This window comes from Panthera tigris, chromosome E3, assembly GCF_018350195.1.
Source record: "Panthera tigris isolate Pti1 chromosome E3, P.tigris_Pti1_mat1.1, whole genome shotgun sequence".
Lineage (NCBI taxonomy): Eukaryota > Metazoa > Chordata > Mammalia > Carnivora > Felidae > Panthera > Panthera tigris.
Window position 1 is genome coordinate 22520100 of NC_056675.1, and position 18018 is coordinate 22538117.

The 18018-nt window shown below is 48.8% G+C and overlaps 1 protein-coding gene across 6 annotated transcripts in view; it reads right to left on the bottom strand.

Annotated features, from left to right (window-relative positions):
- PRKCB (protein kinase C beta) overlaps positions 1-18018 on the bottom strand; it is a 330403-nt gene that overhangs the window by 144188 nt on the left and 168197 nt on the right. The window lies entirely within an intron of this gene.

Below are 18018 nucleotides of genomic sequence, written 5' to 3' on the forward strand. Positions count from 1 at the left end.
TACAGAGAGGGAGAGACTTTAATGATTTTTGCCAAGGGAACCGTACTGCACACGCCCCTGCAACACAAGGAGAAATAAGCAGAAAGATGCCACGAAGCATCCTTTGCACCTGTTGGCTCTTCGTGCACCTGCCCACGTGTCTTTCTCCACTAACGATTCCATAATCTCCTGCCCTTTGATTCCCTTTGCTTTCTTTAATTCTAAAGGCCTCTAGGATTGAGATTTCTTCAGCTACTGGTGAAGACGGTGGGTCAGATTAGAAAAAGAAGTAAAATCAAAGGATCATTGATCTTCAACTCAGGGGGCAGGCTCTCAGCTCTTTTTCTAAGCCCCTGTGCAGGCTCGTCCTCTAAGCCGAGGCAGACACCCAGCAAGGACCACGGAAGCTGGCGTGAGAGTCCCAATGCAGCCATCCAGGGCTGCCTCCGTAGGGGGAGGAGGAACACACAATAGCAGTCAGTTACCCACCATTTCCCTCCTTCCCCGGCACTTCTCAGAGCCCAGCAGGCAGCTGATGATAACGCGGTGACATCTGACAGCTCATGGAAAGCTCGCTGTCTCTGGAGCTTCCAATCACCAGGTGTCTGAAGAGGCTGCAGGAACAGTCAGCTTCTGCCCTCATTAAGAGCCCTTTGGTGGGCAGAAGGGATGATTGTTAGAGCAACTGTCAGGTTCATCAGCCGACTGATGAGGAGGGGAGGGCGGCAGCCCCCAGAGCTCTGACCTCCTGACCCACGCCAATCCGGGCTCCTCATCTGCATCTCATTTGCATGGCATGCTTCAGAGGAGGGGGGCTGCTCCAGCTACCATGCGGAGAACTCATTCCCTGTTTGCCGCAAAGCCAGTCCGCACAACGGTATCGGCCCTCCAGGAAAACAAGACCTCAATCAGACCACGGGGAGGAGGACAGATGTAGTCCGCACTATTCCGGGATGCATGACCAACTAAATAAAGCCACGGTTACCTCATGCGCGAGGCCAGACAGAGGGAAAATTCCAAATGTTTTCAAGACACTGTGTTAGAACGATTCAGGCTAATCGCATGCAAGTCTTGTACTATGAATGTCAAGCTGCACCAGCATCAAATAAATGAGCTGTCAGCAGCTTGGTCAGAGTTCCCAGAGAAAAGAACCTTTCCCTTCTCTCAGAACAGTTGCTATTTTGTTTGACTGATACACACACACTCCTCCTTGGCAACCGTTTTCCATTGTACCATTGGATCCAAAAGCCACAGGGTCCCCCAATCTCGGGAGGATTATAGCATTGTCTCTCAGTGTAATGTGGGTGCCAAGATCTCTATGGGAAAGCAGGCTTGGGTTCAAATCCCAGCTCTGGCACTTACGAGCTGTGTGACCTTAGCCAAGTCACTTAACCTTGCTGGGCTTCAGTTTCCTCCTCTATAGAATGGGGACAACGTTAGTCTATCTTAAAGGGATTAAATGATGTCATGCCTGTAAAAGGACGTGGTACAACACCTGGTACCTCTCATGAAATACAAAGTCAGGAGATGCTTCCTATGGTTGAGAAAACAAGAAATGGAGTTGTAAATATGTAACTCAAAGGAGCTACGAGAACCCCTGGAGTCACAATAATGGATTCGCATTGAACTAAGCGTAAAAGGCAAAATCCTTACAGTGGATTACAAAGCCTTCAGCAGCAGCCTCCTGTTACGTCTGACCTCCTTCTTGCTCCCCTCTCTTTGCCTCACTCCACCTAGACACTGAGCCTCTTCGCTATTTCCTCAAGCATGCTGAGCCCACTCAGGCCACAGGACCTTCCACTGGCTGTTCCTCCACCTGCAATGCTCTTCTGGAAGAGCATGGCTCTTCAGCTCCTTCAAAAGTCTTCACTTGGGGCACCTGGGTGGCTCAGTCGGTTAAGGGTCCGACTTCAGCTCACGGTTCGTGAGTTCGAGCCCCGCATCGGGCTCAGTGCTGACAGCTCAGAGCCTGGAGCCTGCTTCGGATACTGTGTCTCCACCCCTCTCTCTGCCCCTCCCCCACTTGCACTCTGTCTCTCTCTCAAAAATAAACTTTAAGAAAATTTTATAAAAAAAATTTAAACACACAAGTCTTCACTCAAATGTCTCCATCTCGGTGACTCCTTCCCTGCCACCATGACTAAATTTGCAAGCCCGATCCCTTCCCTCATACTTCCTGCCCTCCTTTTCTGCTTTATTTTTCTCTTTAGCATTTACCATCTGGCATATTGTATATTTTACTAATTTACCTACTTTATAGTCTCTCTCACACACTACCACAGAGATCTAGCTATCTAAGTACAAACTGCAGACCAAATCCAGCCCCCTGCCTGTTCTTGTAAATAAAGTTTTATCAGAACACCTCCTCCCCCGTTTGTTTACATACCGTGGCTGCTTTCATATCATCGCAATGGCAGAGCTGAGTAGTTGTGGTGGTGACCAGATGGCTCCAAAGTCTACCTGGTCCTTAATAGGACAAGCTGGTGGAGCCCGGCACAGCATATGCGCTCCCTAAGGGCAGGACTTTGTCTTGTTCTCTGACAAATCCCCGTGAGTAGGTCCAGTGCCTGACATCTACAAGATGCTCCATAATAATGCCTTCTTGCTGAATGAGTCAAAGTGGGGGTCAAAGTGGGGTACCAGAGGGATGGTGTCAGAGAGCTAAATCCTGCTCAGGACGTCAGAGCCATGAAGCAGTGAAATGAAACCATGACAAGGTATGTCATTAAAATATAAAGTGCCAGGAGAAAGAATTAAAAATGGTGGTTCTCAGAACACCTGGGTGGCTCAGTCGGTCAAGCGTCTGACTTTTGATTTCGGCTCAGGTCATGATCTCACAATTTGTGAGATTGAGCCTTGGGTCAGGCTCAGTGCAGAGCCTACTTGGGATCCTCTCTCTCTGCCCCGCCCCTGCTCAAACTCTCTCTCTCTCTCAAAATAAGTAAATAAGTTTAAAAAATACTTTAAAAAATGGTGGTTCTCAAGTGTGGTCCCCTAGTATGATGATACATTGGCCACCCCTGGGAACTTGTTAGAAATTCAGAGTCTCAGGTGTACCACAGACCTACAGACTCAGAAACTCCAGGGGGTGGGGCAGTCTCCAGGTGATTCTGATAGAAGTTCAGGTTTGAGACACATAGCCCTCCAGAGCGGAACCGGGGTTGGGGCAGGGGATGTTGCTTTTCATCATACGCTCTTCAATGCACACTGGGTTCTTTAACTCTAGTCTAAAATGTATCAATCATAGCTTTTTATTTTCTGTATCTCTGATGCTTTGACATCTGGGGCTTTGCTGACCCTTCCCAGGGCTAGCCAGTTCCAGGAAGTAACAAGTGCACCTTTCAAAAGCCAACCAACCAATCCCCACCTCACACCCCAATCATCTCCTCTATGAAGCCCTTACACCCCAGGCCACTGTTCCCCTGCACTGACCTCCCCCCGGGTACCAGAAAACCAGAGACAGTGCCTGCACCTCAGAGCCTGCTATTACTCAAAGGAGCCGGTCCTAAGCCTGCTTCCCCTGCCTCACCTGTTCCTTCCCACGGAAACCACAAGAAAGGCTCCTCCCCACAAGTCCCCCTCCAACCCCCTGCCTCCCGACTGAGCCGGTGCTCCCCTGTGTGGCCCTGCGTGGGGTGGCGAGGCGTGGCCTCCTCCTCTTGGGAACCATGAATAACAAACTCCCCTTTCAATGACAATCACCTCCTCATTGCCAGTGTGCCCTGGGCCCAAGACCCACCAGTAGCCAGGCCAGGGAAATAGGCCTTTTGAGTTCACTTTCAGCCCCCAAGCCCGAGTCACCAACCCCTTCCCTGAAGACCCAGTCTGTGGCACCCCTGCTAAGGCAGTCTGGGGCCAAAGACATTTCAAGCCCAGGTTCTGAATAATAATAATATCGACATTAGACAGGTGGGGGAGGGGAAGAGGCACAGACCTAACACAAAGAACAGTGTCAAAGAGGTGACATCCAGAAGGCAATTGGCACAAGAGTGACGGGATACAAAAAGCTCTCGACACGGCCCCAGAGAAAAGGGCCACAGCCAAGAAGATGAAATACATCCGGCCCAACCCTGAGTCTGGAAAAAACCAAAAACCTGCATAAGAACATGGGGAACGTAGGCCAGCAGCACCTGGTGTGGTAGGCGGAGAGGTTTCACTGACTGTAAACCCATGATTAATCAATAGGGCGATGTGGCTGGCCTGAGCCCAAACCCTCACCCCCCACCCTGCAAACAAAAGAATAATGTCATCTCGGGATGCGGAAAGGGAATCATGTTGACTACAACACTGATTTTTCAAATGGCAGGTCAACGGTCAGTGAAATCAATTGAGAGAGTCTAGGCCATTTTTCTTAAAAGATTTTCTTAAAGGAAGGAGAACAGAACAGACCAGAATACAAGGCTGCGGAAGGAAAGATACCACATCAGAGTGCCGCACTGGCGTGAGGAGAGGGGAGTATTATTTCGTGACGGCTCGATTTCAGTCGTGAATGTGCGCGTGTGTCCGTGATCTGTAACACAGCATAGCGGGCTGCGGTCAGGAACGACTGAAAGCCACCGACGTAGAACAAGGAAGGTGACAACCCCTCTCTTTGCCGTAGCACTGGAGGATTCTCCTTCACGCGGGGCCTCCTGCTGGATACGGGAGCTCTTTCACTTGGAGAGGGGTCTGGGAAGAGCTCTGGCTTCGGGCAGGTGAGGAGGTGCACACCTACACCCACTGGGGCTCCGGGCTGTGGGTTAGGTGTTAGCAAGTGGCGGAAGGAGCTGGGGCAGCTTCACCTGGGAACTGAAAGATGCTGGGGCACCTAAGAATGTCTTCAGGTCAATGCCAGCCTCCTAGCGTACCTGCACTGGATGAGCCAAGGAGAAGCTTCCCCAAGTTCATTAATATCTGCTGTAGCAGCTCGCTGGGCCTGGCTTCTGGGATCGCCCACTAACTTCACCCCATCCACCTGTGCCGTGGTCCTTCCTCCGGGTCTCCTGACTCCCCCTCCCAGAGATCTTCCCGTCCCCAGCTTCTCCAAAATTGCGTAAGATCTAATTCCTCCGGTAAACCCCTTGTTCCATGGTTCTCAGAGTGGCTCTGATTTCCCTGAATACCGAAGCCTCGCAAGGCCCAGCACCCACAGCGCTAGGTGAGCAGTGGGTTCTGCCATGGAGCCCTGCCCCTCCCCCGTGCTCAAACCCCTTTGTATCCTGATGTTTCCCAGTGTAACCTGAACACCCCGTGAACACCTTTTTATTTGTAAATGAGAATGCTTTCAAGACTCTGCTGTGAACTTTATTCTATCCCTCTCCCTCTCACTTTCTGGATGCCCTCAATTCCTAACTAGCTTGAGCTGACCCAGAGCACTCAAGAGAGCCGAGGGGGGGTGGGTAGCGGTTGGGAACACAGGCCCCGGAATCACACAGCCCGGGATCTGGTCTGCCACTTCATAACTGCGATTTTTAAGCCGGTTGCTTAACGTCTCCCACATGCAGCCTCTTCCCCTAAAAAATGGGGAAAACTTCAAAGGTTCAAGGTGAACATGACTTGAGACGGTCTCCTTAAAACACCTGGCATATAGTAAATGCTCAGTAAATGCTGGTTGTGTATATAATTGGGACAGCGTGTCTTCAGGCGGCAGATTTACAAGTCATGTGCCCTGAACACCTCGCTGGCCAGATAACATCTCGCAGGCCATTTTAGGCAGAACCGAATGTGTCGTAAAAGACTCGGCTTAGGTGTCATAAGTTTTCCAGGACACATGGAGCCAGGGAGCGAGGTAACGAGAGAAATAACAACAGCTGACATGCATTGGGGGTGCCTCTGACCAAAGAGCTCTCTCTGCCTGCCGTTACAGGCGGGGTCTCCGAAAAGCTGGACTTCTGCCTCGGGAAACCCACGTCCTGACATGGCCACTTTGGAAGGAAATAAAAACGTCACTCAACAGGAAACTCCCAATTCGGCAAATCCAGCAAAAATCAGCCAGGAAACTCAGAAAGGGCAGGGAAAACCATGCCAATCCAAAGAACAGCAAATACATACAGCACCCCTGGGACATAGCAGGTGGTGTTCTAAACACTACATACACTGCCGGTGGGCTTCTCTCAATGACCCTACGAGATGCGCATTTGGGCAGGTCTTGGCCAGTGAAGTCTGCCTTTCTGCAAAAAGATAGGCTGCCTTCAAGAGGGGGCATCATCCCAGGCTCACAATCCAGCAAACACTGGCTCTCATACTCCCAAAGGAGATAAACTGATGAATGGGGGCATTGGGAAAACGGAATCCTATGAAGCAAAATCTCCATCACACAAGGGAGCCGGGTCGTGCGCCTGTTTCCTCTTCCGTAGAATGGAAAGAAGCACGCTGACAGGGGAAGTCGTGAGCCAGATTCACCGAGGGAATGCCTGTAGAGGTCACCAGACAAGCGCATGTCAAGTGTTTTAGAAAAGGAAGCGGCCTGGGTGGCTCAGTCGGTTGAGCGTCTGTCTGACTTCAGCTCAGGTCATGATCTCGCGGTTTGTGGGTTTGAGCTCCGTGTCGGGCTCTGTGCTCACAGCTCAGAGCCTGGAGCCTGCTTTGGATTCTGTGTCTCCCTTTCTCTCTGCCCCTTCCCCACTCATGCTCTGTCTCTATCTTTCTCTGTCTCTCAAAAATGAATAAATGTTAAAAAAAAAAAAAAGAAAAAAGAAAAAAGAGAAAAGAGAAAAGAGAAAAGAAAAGAAAAGAAAAGAAAAGAAAAGAAAAGAAAAGAAAAGAAAAGAAAAGAAAAGGAAGCTGCTGTAGGGGGTGCCTGGGTAGCTCAGTCAGTTAAGCATCCGACTTTGGCTCAGGTCATGATCTTGTGGTTTTGAGTTCGGGCCCCATGTCGGGCTCGGTACCGACAGCTCAGAGCCTGCAGCCTGCTTCAGATTCTGTGTCTGCCTCTTTCTCTGCCCCTCCTCTGCTCGTGCTCTGTCTCTGTCTCTCAAAAATGAATAAACATTAAAAACAAATTTTAGAAAAGGAAGCTGCTAATAGTCTCCGCCATCACCACCTGCCAGCTCAGGACAGAGGCAGGACAGACGGCGTCAAGTCCCGGTTGCACTCCTCCCCGGCCATTTGACTTGGGCAAGTTATTTGAACCCCCCCCCCCGCCCCTCCCTTGGTGCCTCAGTTTCCTCATCTGTAAAATGGAGATGATATTAGCAACTATCTCATAGGGTCATTGATGGGATTTCAGGAGGTGACTGGGAAGGAAGGGACTTATGCAGCCCGGGGCCCGGCACCTCTTACCCCACGTGTTGTTACTGCTCTGTTTCTTGCTGGCAATAGCAGCAGGAAAGAACCCCAGTCAGTCGGAGAGGCAGCTCAAGATCTTGAACAGTATCCCCTCACCACCCACCCCTTTAGCCTTTTCTTCCCCGAGGCGGCCAACCCGGCACCAGGGTCATGTGCACATCCATTAGGTGTCAACCATCAGCCTTCCTCTCTTCCCTCCCCCTCTATCCAGTACCCATGCTGCCTCCTCCAGGGAGCTCTCTGGGATGTCTTGGGCCCATACTGCTCCCTCCCTCACCAAAACTACAACTGCAAGAAAGGTGGGGACCCCATAGAGGCAACAGGCAAAAGATGAGGTCTCTCCTATGGGCTTGATGCTAATCTGTGCACTCAGGGAATTGCCAACGTTAAACCACCTCCTGCCACTCTCCCCTTGGCGTGCTGGCTGTGTCTCTGTTCTAATACCCTCATAGCCTCAAACTGTATCTTTCCAACAGATGCCCTGATATGCTGGAATCCAACAGACGGATCCTGGGTGCAAACCCTGCCTCCTCCATGTGTTGACTGGGTGACCAGAGGCAGGTGCTCAGATTCTTTAAGGAATGAGGAAAATAAAATGACTAAGGATGGCAGTGAGGACTGAACACAGTGACCTTGGCTCCACAAGTACTCCCAGGATCTAAGTCCCCTGCAGCCTCCTCCCCCCACCACCCCCATCACTAGGCTCCAGCCACCCCACTTCCTGTCAGTTCCGAACATAATGCCTAAGCCCACCTCTCTTCTCCCTAGGGCCTTTGGCCGTGCTGTCCCTCTGCCTGGCATGTCCCTCCCCTGGATTTCAGGAGCTGGCTCCCTCCTGCTCATCATGCAGGTCTCAACCAAAAGCTATCATCCCTGCCCACACCCGAAGGCCACCCTCAATCACAACACTCTGCTGTTTTTACTCTCTTTATGGCCTTTATTGTGGTCTGAAAGTATTTTGTCGACTTTACCGTCCTTTTTGACTGTTAGAAAGAACTCAGGGGCCACAAGAGCAGGGGTCTTATTTGTAATAGTAAGCAGTGCCCACACACAGGAGGCACCCTGTTACTGAAGAAGTAGGGAAGCCAATATTCGAACCCAGGCCTGACTCCACAAAGCCCTTCCTCCAGAGCCAGACTATATTGGCCTGCAATTAGTACAGACTCGCAGCAAGTCAATGAGAAAAGCAGGCTGGAGGCTGGTGACTGGAGAGCTAGGTAAGCCCTCTCCCTCTGGATGCTGGGAGTCAAAGGCAAACCAGGGAGGAAAGGTTCTGGGTCATTTCACACAAGCGACTCCTGCCAGGTGCTCGTGCTTCATGAGGTCTACCCCAGGGCAAGCAGGTAGGTCCAGGACACCGAAGCTTTGTGACCTCTGAAATACCACAGCCAAGGTGAGGCTGGATGTCACAAAACCATCCCAGGCACGTCCGTCCGCCTGTGGCCGCCTGTGTGGGAGCAGAGCACGGGTAACGCCTGCCACCTAGTGGACACGGCACACCGTCCTGTTTCATTTCGATTGAGCAAGGGTGATGGAATACAGATGACCTGGGATTTTGTGGAAATGCAGACTCTGATTCCACAGGCCTGGATGGAACACGAGGCTCTGCATTTCGAACCAGCTCTCCAGCTGGTGCCGACGCCGCTGGTCCACAGGCCCCACTTAGCGCAGCCGGTGCCTTGCGATTCCTGAAGCGTGAACGCCCCCAAATGAAACTCCGAGGCTTGGGGCGGCCACGCTACGGGGAACAGAATCGGAAGGCACCAGAGCATTACAAGCTTTTTGAGTCAAGGAAGTTAGACCTGGGGGCGGGGTGGAGGGGGCGGGCGGGTTGTGTGTCTCAGGGATCTCGCCAGGGAGTTGCTGCTAAAAGGGCTGCAAACAGGCATCAAATGGCAAACACCAGGAGGGTCAGAACTCAGGCCCAGCTCACAGGATGAACGTCACACAGAGGCGCACGCTAGTGACAACGAAAACCCGCAAACACCCAGGCAGGGCCTGGGCCCGGCTCTGCCCCAGCTCAGACTCACCCAGCAGTCCTCCCAGAAGCCACAAACACCCTGTCGCTGGCATCGGCCGCTTAATTTTCGCTGCTACTGCGGGTGGAGAATTTCATTTGAATTCATTTTTCCTATTCGGAGATTTTTATCTTACGTTTGAAAAATCACAACTTGTAAGTAATAGGTTTACAGCAACCGGAGAATCAGTTCCTAAGACATATAAAGAGCACCCTCCGCAACCCCAGTCTCTCTCTGCTCCTATTTCCCAATCCTTCTGCGATCCCGGTGTTTACACCCTGGTCTGTATCCCTCCACACCTTCCTTCCCATCCTTATAAAAATACACAAACATCACTTCACACATAGGAAGTGTCTGTTGCGGCCGTTTATTTCTTCGAAATGAGATCATACAAAATGTATTTTTATGCCACCTGATCTTCTCACTTAATATTACATCAAAGATGTTCCTCCAGGTCAAGGGTTGCCAAACTGTTTCTGGTAAGAGCCAGAAAGTAATAATTTTAGTTTCTGCAGATCATCCAGGCTCTACCACAGCCACTCAATGAACTCACGATTATGTCACCAAAGTGGCCATAGTCAGTATGTACATGAATGATGTGGCTATGTTCTAATAAAACTTTATTTGCAAAAACGTGCGGTGGCCATATGCACAGGCCATAGTTTGCCAACCCTGCTCCAGATCAACATTGATAATTCTGATGAGAGTAAACATTAGGAAGAGGGGAAAGAACACTGAGTAGAATGAGTTTGGCTCCCTCCATCTCAAAACAACTCTTTTTGAGTACCTCACAGCCCATAATAAGGCTTCAAAGGAAGGGTGGGCAAGGATCCCCTGGCCTCACAGGTGTGCAAACAACTATCCAGGATGCACTGAGAAAAACGGCTAAAGCTGCATAGACAGAGACATGATTTAACTCAATTTCTTCATTAAAAAAACAATGAAGAGCAGCGGGTGTCTTGCCGCCTTTGTTTCAAGGCAATTCGCTCTCCAGTGAGCACACAATGAAGTATTTTCAACAAACCCATTTTTCTGCATTACTTTCTCAAAACAAAAAATCCAACAACTAAGGAGCGTGATGTAGTCTAAGGGCTCGTGGTGCCATGGCGGCTCCATTACCACAGCTCCCACGTGTGTGTGGGGTGTGTGGGGTGTGTGGGGCACTCGTGTCTGCACACACTGGGCACTTTCCTGAGGACAGATGGTGTTCGCAGCTTTTACCAGACCCTCAATAGCAGCTGTGACATTAAAAAAAAAAAAAAAAAAGGCTTAACTTGATGGGGGTTGAGGTGACACAGCAGAACGTATTTGTCAAAACTCAGCCATCGTACAGTGAAGATGTGTGCACTTCACTGTTTGCAAATTTTACCTCAAATGTAAAGAAACACCACAACCGTAAATAAGTGTCGTCTTCGAGCTGGTGGTTTGCATGCTTCAGTGTTCAGGAGAAAAACTAAATTGCTGTCTTCGATCTGCTTTGAAACGTGTCAAAAATAAGACTGGTCGATGCAGGGAGGGTAAGGGGGACAGACAGTGATTAAGCAAGTGTAGTAAATGTTAATGGCAGGTTCTAGGTGGGTGAACAAATGGTTTGCCCTGTAAAGTTCTTTCAGCTTTGGGGCGCCTGGGTGGCTCAGTCCAGTTGAGCTTACAATGTCAGCTCAGATCATGATCTCACAGTTCATGAGTTCAAGCCCAGCATCGGGTCAATGCTGTCAGCACAGAGCCCGCTTCGGATCCTCTGTCGCCCTTTCTCTGCCCCTACCCTGCTCATGCTCTCTCTCTCTCTCTTTCTCTCTCTCTCTCTCTCTCTCTCAAAAATGAATAATCATTTTTTTAAAAAAAGGAGGGGGTTGCCTGGGTGGCTCAGTCGCGTGAGCGTCCAACTTCGGCTCAGGCTATGATCTCACAGCTCGTGGGTTCCATCCCCACATCGGGCTCTGCGCTGACAGCTCAGAGCCTGGAGCCTGCTTCCGATTCCGTATCTCTCTCTGCCCCTCCCCTGCTCATATTTTCTCCCTCTCTCTAATACACATAAACATTGAAAAAAATTTAATTCATTCAGCTTTGCTGTATGTTGGACATTTCTCTTAATACAACATTGGGGAAAAATACTAAGCAGTAACATACAAGGGAGGGGGAAATCCACAGGAACTGGATCCTACCCCTGTCCCATAACGAATGGCTTTGAGAAGTTACTTCCTTTCTCTGGGCCTCAGTGACCCACCTGTTTAACAGAGGTAAGGGGGAGGGGGCTGAGCTGTACTCTGTGTCCGTTATGGGCAATGATGATGCTGTGGTTTCATCTCATTCTGTAAAACTTGGGCATCTTTATAAAAAGATCCTTTGTGGGTAGGAATGGCATTGAAGGCAGAGACTGCCCCCTAGTGGGTCCTAGTGGCCTAATTTATGATCATTTTATATACCTGCAATTGATGCACAGCTGGAAAATATTTTGAGATATTATTCTATCTGTACTCTCTTTCTTCACATTTTCCTGTTCTTCCCCCTCTTCTCTTTCCCTTTAAAGCAGAAAGTCAGCTCAGTAGAAGTGCGTGGTGATGCCAAAAGCAGAAACAGCCTTTAGGTCATTCTTGCTCTGTGTCCCAAACTTCCAAACCTCAGAGGTTTTAAAGAGGAAATCACATTAATGTAGGGGATTTGTGGGCACTGAGTGTCTTGAGAAAAAGTTTTGAAGGGGAGTGGATTTTCATGACAAGAATGAGATTCCTTATGGCTAACAGAAGGAAGAAAGGTAAGAAAAGATCCCAAGGGTCCCAAGGGCATTGGCAAGGCCAATGTTCATCCAGGCAAAGAGACCTGTCTTATCCCCTGCTGTAACTCAAGGGTCTAGAATACGCTGGGTGAAAAGTAGAAACTCAACTAATATTGTTGAATGAATAAGTGAATGACTGGGAGAGTGAGTGAATGGATTCTAGAGGAGTTTACAGCCAGAATGTAGGGAAAGAAAGCCACACTCAAGAGCTAATAGTCTCCTACACCCCTGCCATTCTGGTGTCCCCATTCGTGTGCACCTTGCACGGTATTCCTTCTCCCTGGGACATGGTATCCTGGTGAGAATGTGGCTGTGGAGCCAGAGTGCCTGGGCTCAAATGTGAGACCCACCACTTACTGTGCGACTCCTAGAAAGTTACTCAACTGGCTCTGTGCCTCAGTTTCCTCACATGTGACAGGGGGATGATAATAACACCCATGACAGAGGATGGCTGTGAAGATCAATGAACCGATCTATGTACAGCATGCAAGAAGCACTTAATAAACACAGCTAGTGTTTTTTTTTTTTTTCTCAAGTACCTTGGCACAAAGCTCACTCCATCCAGATAATTCCTATACATCTTACAGACTCAAGTCAGCCATGGTTCCCTTTGGGAGGCTTCAGGTGCCCCTCTGTATGCCCCCAAGGTACCAACACAGTATGTCACCTCATGACACAGTCATCTCTCCCCCCCCCCTCCCCAGGCTGTGAGCTCCGTGAAGACAAAGACTAGATGTCACTGGTCATCAGATCCAAGCTGGTACTCAGGCCCTTCCTGAATGAATGAATACCTATGCTTAGGGAGCGCACCTTACTTTTCTGCCCATAAGATGCCACTTTTCTCATACTGCAAACACCGAATCACTCCAAACTACTCCCACACCTCCCACCTCACCCCTCAGGGTACAGCACATACCCAAGTCTGCCCTCTGCTCTTCTGGCCATGTCCTGCCATATTGGCTTTATCTTTAGAAAGATACCCAAGTGGAATATCAAGGCGAAGGCACCCTCATAGGTTTTCTTATACTCTTTTCCCATTGTTAGAGTCCCCATGATGGCCAAAACCTTCTCTACCCTGAAACAGTCTTTAAATAACAAGAGAGTCTTCTGTAAGCCTTCAACATCGATTTCCTTTCTCCTAAGAGTGCTTTTGAAATCTCTTTTGGGATAAGGTGTATAGGTAGATGTGATCCTCAACTTTTCCCAACAGCCTGTCAAGGACTTAAGTCTCTTTGGTGCTCTTCTCCTTTTGATGTGTGAATATCAGATCTTGGAAAGGATTAAAATACCATAATATTGGGAGTACCTAACTCTTTCTGGGAGATGCTTCAGTCTAAGAAGGTTCTGTACAGCACAATACAATGGGGAGGACTTTGAACAGGGATCTTGAAGAGAAACATCAAAATAATTGCTCCTTCTGCTTTTCTTTACAAACAGTCCCAATTTTTGTGAGATAGAGTTATGGATACAAATACGGATATGGTTAAGGATTTGCAGATGGCCATAAGGTAGATGAGAATGTAAATAATGGGATGCCAGTTGTTACGTTAATAGAGAGAGACTGAATTGAAAGGGGTTGATATGTATAAGAACCTGGGCTTTGTAAACTCAAGGAGCATCGCACAACTTTGATCTGGGCTTTCCTACATTGCATTGCCTGCTCCCATGATAACGCTCGGCCTCATGATGTCTATATGGTTTTCTATTATTCTACAAGTCCCACTGCTCTGGATTTTTTCTGCATTGTCCAGGGAATGACAGTGGTCATGGCTCCAAAGAGTAGGTCCCAGTCTCAGTAATACTTGCTGTTTACCTTGGACATGGTCCTTAAGAGTTTCTGTGTGGTCTCCCTTCCTAGGAGAGTGGTGTATCATTCATACATACATCCGCGGATGCCACAAATAGTTAGTGATGTCCATCAATCAAGGTGCTGGGGAGAGTGTGAGCCAAAGCAGATACTGTCCTGCTCTCATGGAGCTTAAAGCCCAGCAGGAGAGGTAGGCGTAATCACGCCAACACGAAACAGCACCTGACACAAACTCAAGTTCAGGGTACCATGAGTGTCCAGTATAGTGAGAGGTCAGGGGAAGCTTCCCTGATGGTGAGGGTGAGCTAGGCCTACAAGAAGGGGGAAGAGTTACCTGCAGGAAGAAGATGAGAGGGCAAAGATGAGCATTCCAGACTGAGGGAACAGAAGGTGTAGAGGTTGTCCAATGGCGGTGGCGGGGGGGGGGCATCCTGGAGAGGATGAAGGGTTCAGAGAAAAGCAGAAGAGACAGAGAAGAGAGAATGAGGCCGCCACATGAGACTTCTCTGTCCTAACGCAATGAGAAGTCATGAATCAGTTTTTAAAAGAAAGAGAACTGATCAGATTTCCATTCTGATCTTGACCTGCAAGATCCCTGACAGCAGACCTCAAGCCTGGATTTCAGGAGCCACGGGAGATGAGGAAACCTTCAGATCTTTCACAAGCACCTGGCCTCTGGACACAATGGGACTTCTGAAGAGCATGTGACATTCAGAAAACATGGCAAAGTGTCCTGGGCTGGTGAGTAGAAGGTCCGGACACTGAACACGACTCTACAGTCTGCAGGTGAGATGATTTGGCCCTAGCTCTGCTGGGAAGGGCTCTCTCCTCTCTGATCTACCTGGCTGAGGTCAGGCAGGAGGGCCTAGAGACCCAAGCACAAAACCAGAAGGATGCTTGAGAGAAAGGAGGGACATCTGGGCATCCAGGACCCTCCACACTGGGTCAATGCACCCATCTCCCAGCTGCTGTAAGTGTTGGCCATTAAAGGCTCACCGGTGCCCCTGTGTCCAGATAATCACCCTCAGCCACACAGAAGCCACCTAGCTTGGGAGGACACCACCCTCCCACCTCTGACCCCAGCAGCCTGCAGCAAAGACTGACCATCCAGTAAGCTCAGGCTGCCAAAACAGAACACCACAGACTAGGTGACTTAAACAACAAACACTTAAGGGGCGCCTGGGTGGCTCAGTCGGTTAGGCATCTGACTTCATCTCGGGTCATGATCTCACAGTTCATGGGTTCGAGCCCCACGTCAGGCTCTGTGCTGACAGCTCAGAGCCTGGAGCCTGCTTCAGATTCTGTGTTTCCCTCTCTCTCTTTCTCTGTCCCTCCCCCATTCACACTCTGTCTCTCTCAAAAAAATGAATAAACATTTTAAAAAAATTAAACAACAACAAGAAACATTTATTCCTCAGAGTTCTGGACGCAGGGAAGTCCAATATCAGGTGCACACGATTTTAGCTCCTGGTGAGAGCCCTCTTCCTGGCTTGTAGACAGCCACCTTGTCGTTGTGCTCTCACATGGTGGAGAGAGGGAAATCTATTTCTCTTCCTCTTCTTAAGCCACTAGTCTCATCAGAGAGCCTCACCATTACGATTGCGACAACTCCTAATTATCTCCTAAAGACCCCATCTCCAAATACTATTCCATTGGGTTAGAGCTTCAACATATGAAGGGGGGGAGGGCAATGCAGTCCATGGTGGACTGACCCTCACAGGCCACCTCCCTTGCCTCAGGGAGGGAGGATCAGGCTGACGCCTGAGCGTTCAATGGAGACCATTCTCTTCCTTAGCTTTTCCTGCTCTGTCCTCACTCTTCTCCTGTGAGCAGCCCCAATGAATCACTTGAACAAAAATCTCCATCTCATCTCTATTTTTAGAGAACTCTGAAAACTGACAGCTGATGAATCAATGCTATCAGAACCCTGGGCATGCAGATATCCTGCTCCTGACTTTAAAGGAGCCAACTTCCCTCCTTTCCCCTTGTTATGGGTTGAATTATGTCCTCCCACCCAAGATATATTCATGTCCCAAGCCCAGTACTTGTGAATGTAATCTTACTTGGAAATAAGGGCTTTGTGATGTAATTAAGTTAAGATGAGGTCATGCTAGATTAGAGGAGCTATAATCCAATGACTAGTGTCCTTATAAGAAGAGGAACCTTGGACACAGAGACACCCAGGGAAGAATGCCATGTGATGATGAAGGCAGAGACCGGAATGATGTACCTACAAGCCAAGGAACATCGAAGATTGATAGCAACTACTAGGAGCTAAGAGTGAAGAATGGAACAGACTCTCCCTCAGAGTTCTCCAGAAGAAGCCAAGGCTGCTGACACTTTGATGTCACACTCCTGGCCTTGGAACAGCTAGAGAATAAACTCCTGCTGTTGCAAGCCACCCAGTTTGTGGCACTTCAGGAGAGCAGCTCTAGGAAATTATATACCCTTCGTTCATAGGCATATAGTGGGACTGCCAGGGAATCATCAGCTTGTGATCAAGATACACCCAAGCAGATCTGCAAATAAAGGGGAAGACTTTGACCTTGAATTTGAAGGGATGCTATATTGTACCACATCAGAAAAAGACTCTCCAAGAAATGCCCCTAAGAGGTAACCTAGCAAAACCACAAAGGAAATACATGGGGTGGGAGTGGGGGGGGGGTAGAACCAAACTAAAAAGCAACCCAGTATATTGTACTAGAGAGTCCACCAGACCTAGATGATAAAGTGTCTTTCTAAGCCTATTTCCTGATGAGTAGAATGATACTACTACTCAGCTCATTAGAGTTACTAAAAAAATGTAAACAAGATAATGCCTGTAAGTGCTCTGCACAGGGATTGACACATTAGAAACAATTCCAAAGTTAGCTATTGCTTTATTATTGCCGTCATTACTAATGGTGTATGTTCCTGGAAGCCTAACTTCTCCTCTAAATTATCTTCATTCATAAAATGAGCATAGTAGATATTTCACAATGGTGTTGTGGGGATTAAAGAGATAACACGAAAGGCTTTTTTACTGAAATATAGGTGGCATATAAATGCTATGTACGTTTGTATACAATGTGTTGATTTGACACATTTATATATTGTGGTATGATTATTGCCAGAGCGTCAGCTAACACCTCTATCACATCACATAATTATCACTTCCTTTTTTTTTTTGTGGTGGGAACCATGGATGGACTTTGAGGGCATTATACTAAGTCAGGTCATGTGTACGATGGGTTCCATAAATGTTGGCTGCCCCCAATAACATAATCTGAGCCGGCGTAGTTCCTAGAGAATGACACTAGAGGGCAGGAGGGTCTCATTTTTGCCCAACCCCAGCGCCAGGAAGCTAGGAAAACCCTCTTCTCCAGAACCAGCATGCTTCTCCCCCCCCCCCCCCCCCCCCCCCCCCCCCCCCCCCCGGGTTCCTCCAAACATCCCTATGGCAAGAAATCGGCCACTTGCCTTCCTTTTAAAGGAAAAAGCAACTCAATGGAATGCACGTTTCTAAAGAGCTCACTGGGTATCATGAACCTCAGTTTAAAACAGGGATGTAGTTTACAGGGATATTTTTACATGGTTTAAGTAAAGCCCCTCCCTGCACAGAGCGGCTGAACCAATCTGGGGCCTCAGAAGCAGACCCAATTTTTGCAAAATCAGTCCCTTGTGTGATCAGTTTCCTAAGTTACCAAGTCATAAAACCTTGTTTGTACGGATTAGTTATAAAGTCTATAATTTGTGTCACAAGGCTTTGAGAGAATTCCTCCAAAGTTTTAGTCCTGTTCTTGTGTGCGTTTTACTGTAGCTTTATGGCTCAGTATTTACCAGTTCCGCACAGCTGCATTTCCGTTTTGCTGGAGCTCCGCATGTCAGGGCCAATTATTTCTTGAATGTTCTATTCCAGGAGCAACAGATGCCCTGCTCCTGTCTTCCCCTAGTCCCCCCTGCACCTCCCCAACCGGCTGTATTCTCCCTCTTTCTTAGTGTGGATATTGCAGAAGTGCAAAAAGTACAGGGAATAATAGAACAGGGACCAGCGCAGCCACCGTCAGGTTTGGAAAGAAATATTTCAAATACGTGGAACGCCCCCAGCGATGCACACTGCGTCCCCCCTCCTGCCCAAGTTGTCACAGTCTCAAATTGGGTGTTTGTCACCAAGACTATTTTCCCCACTGGGA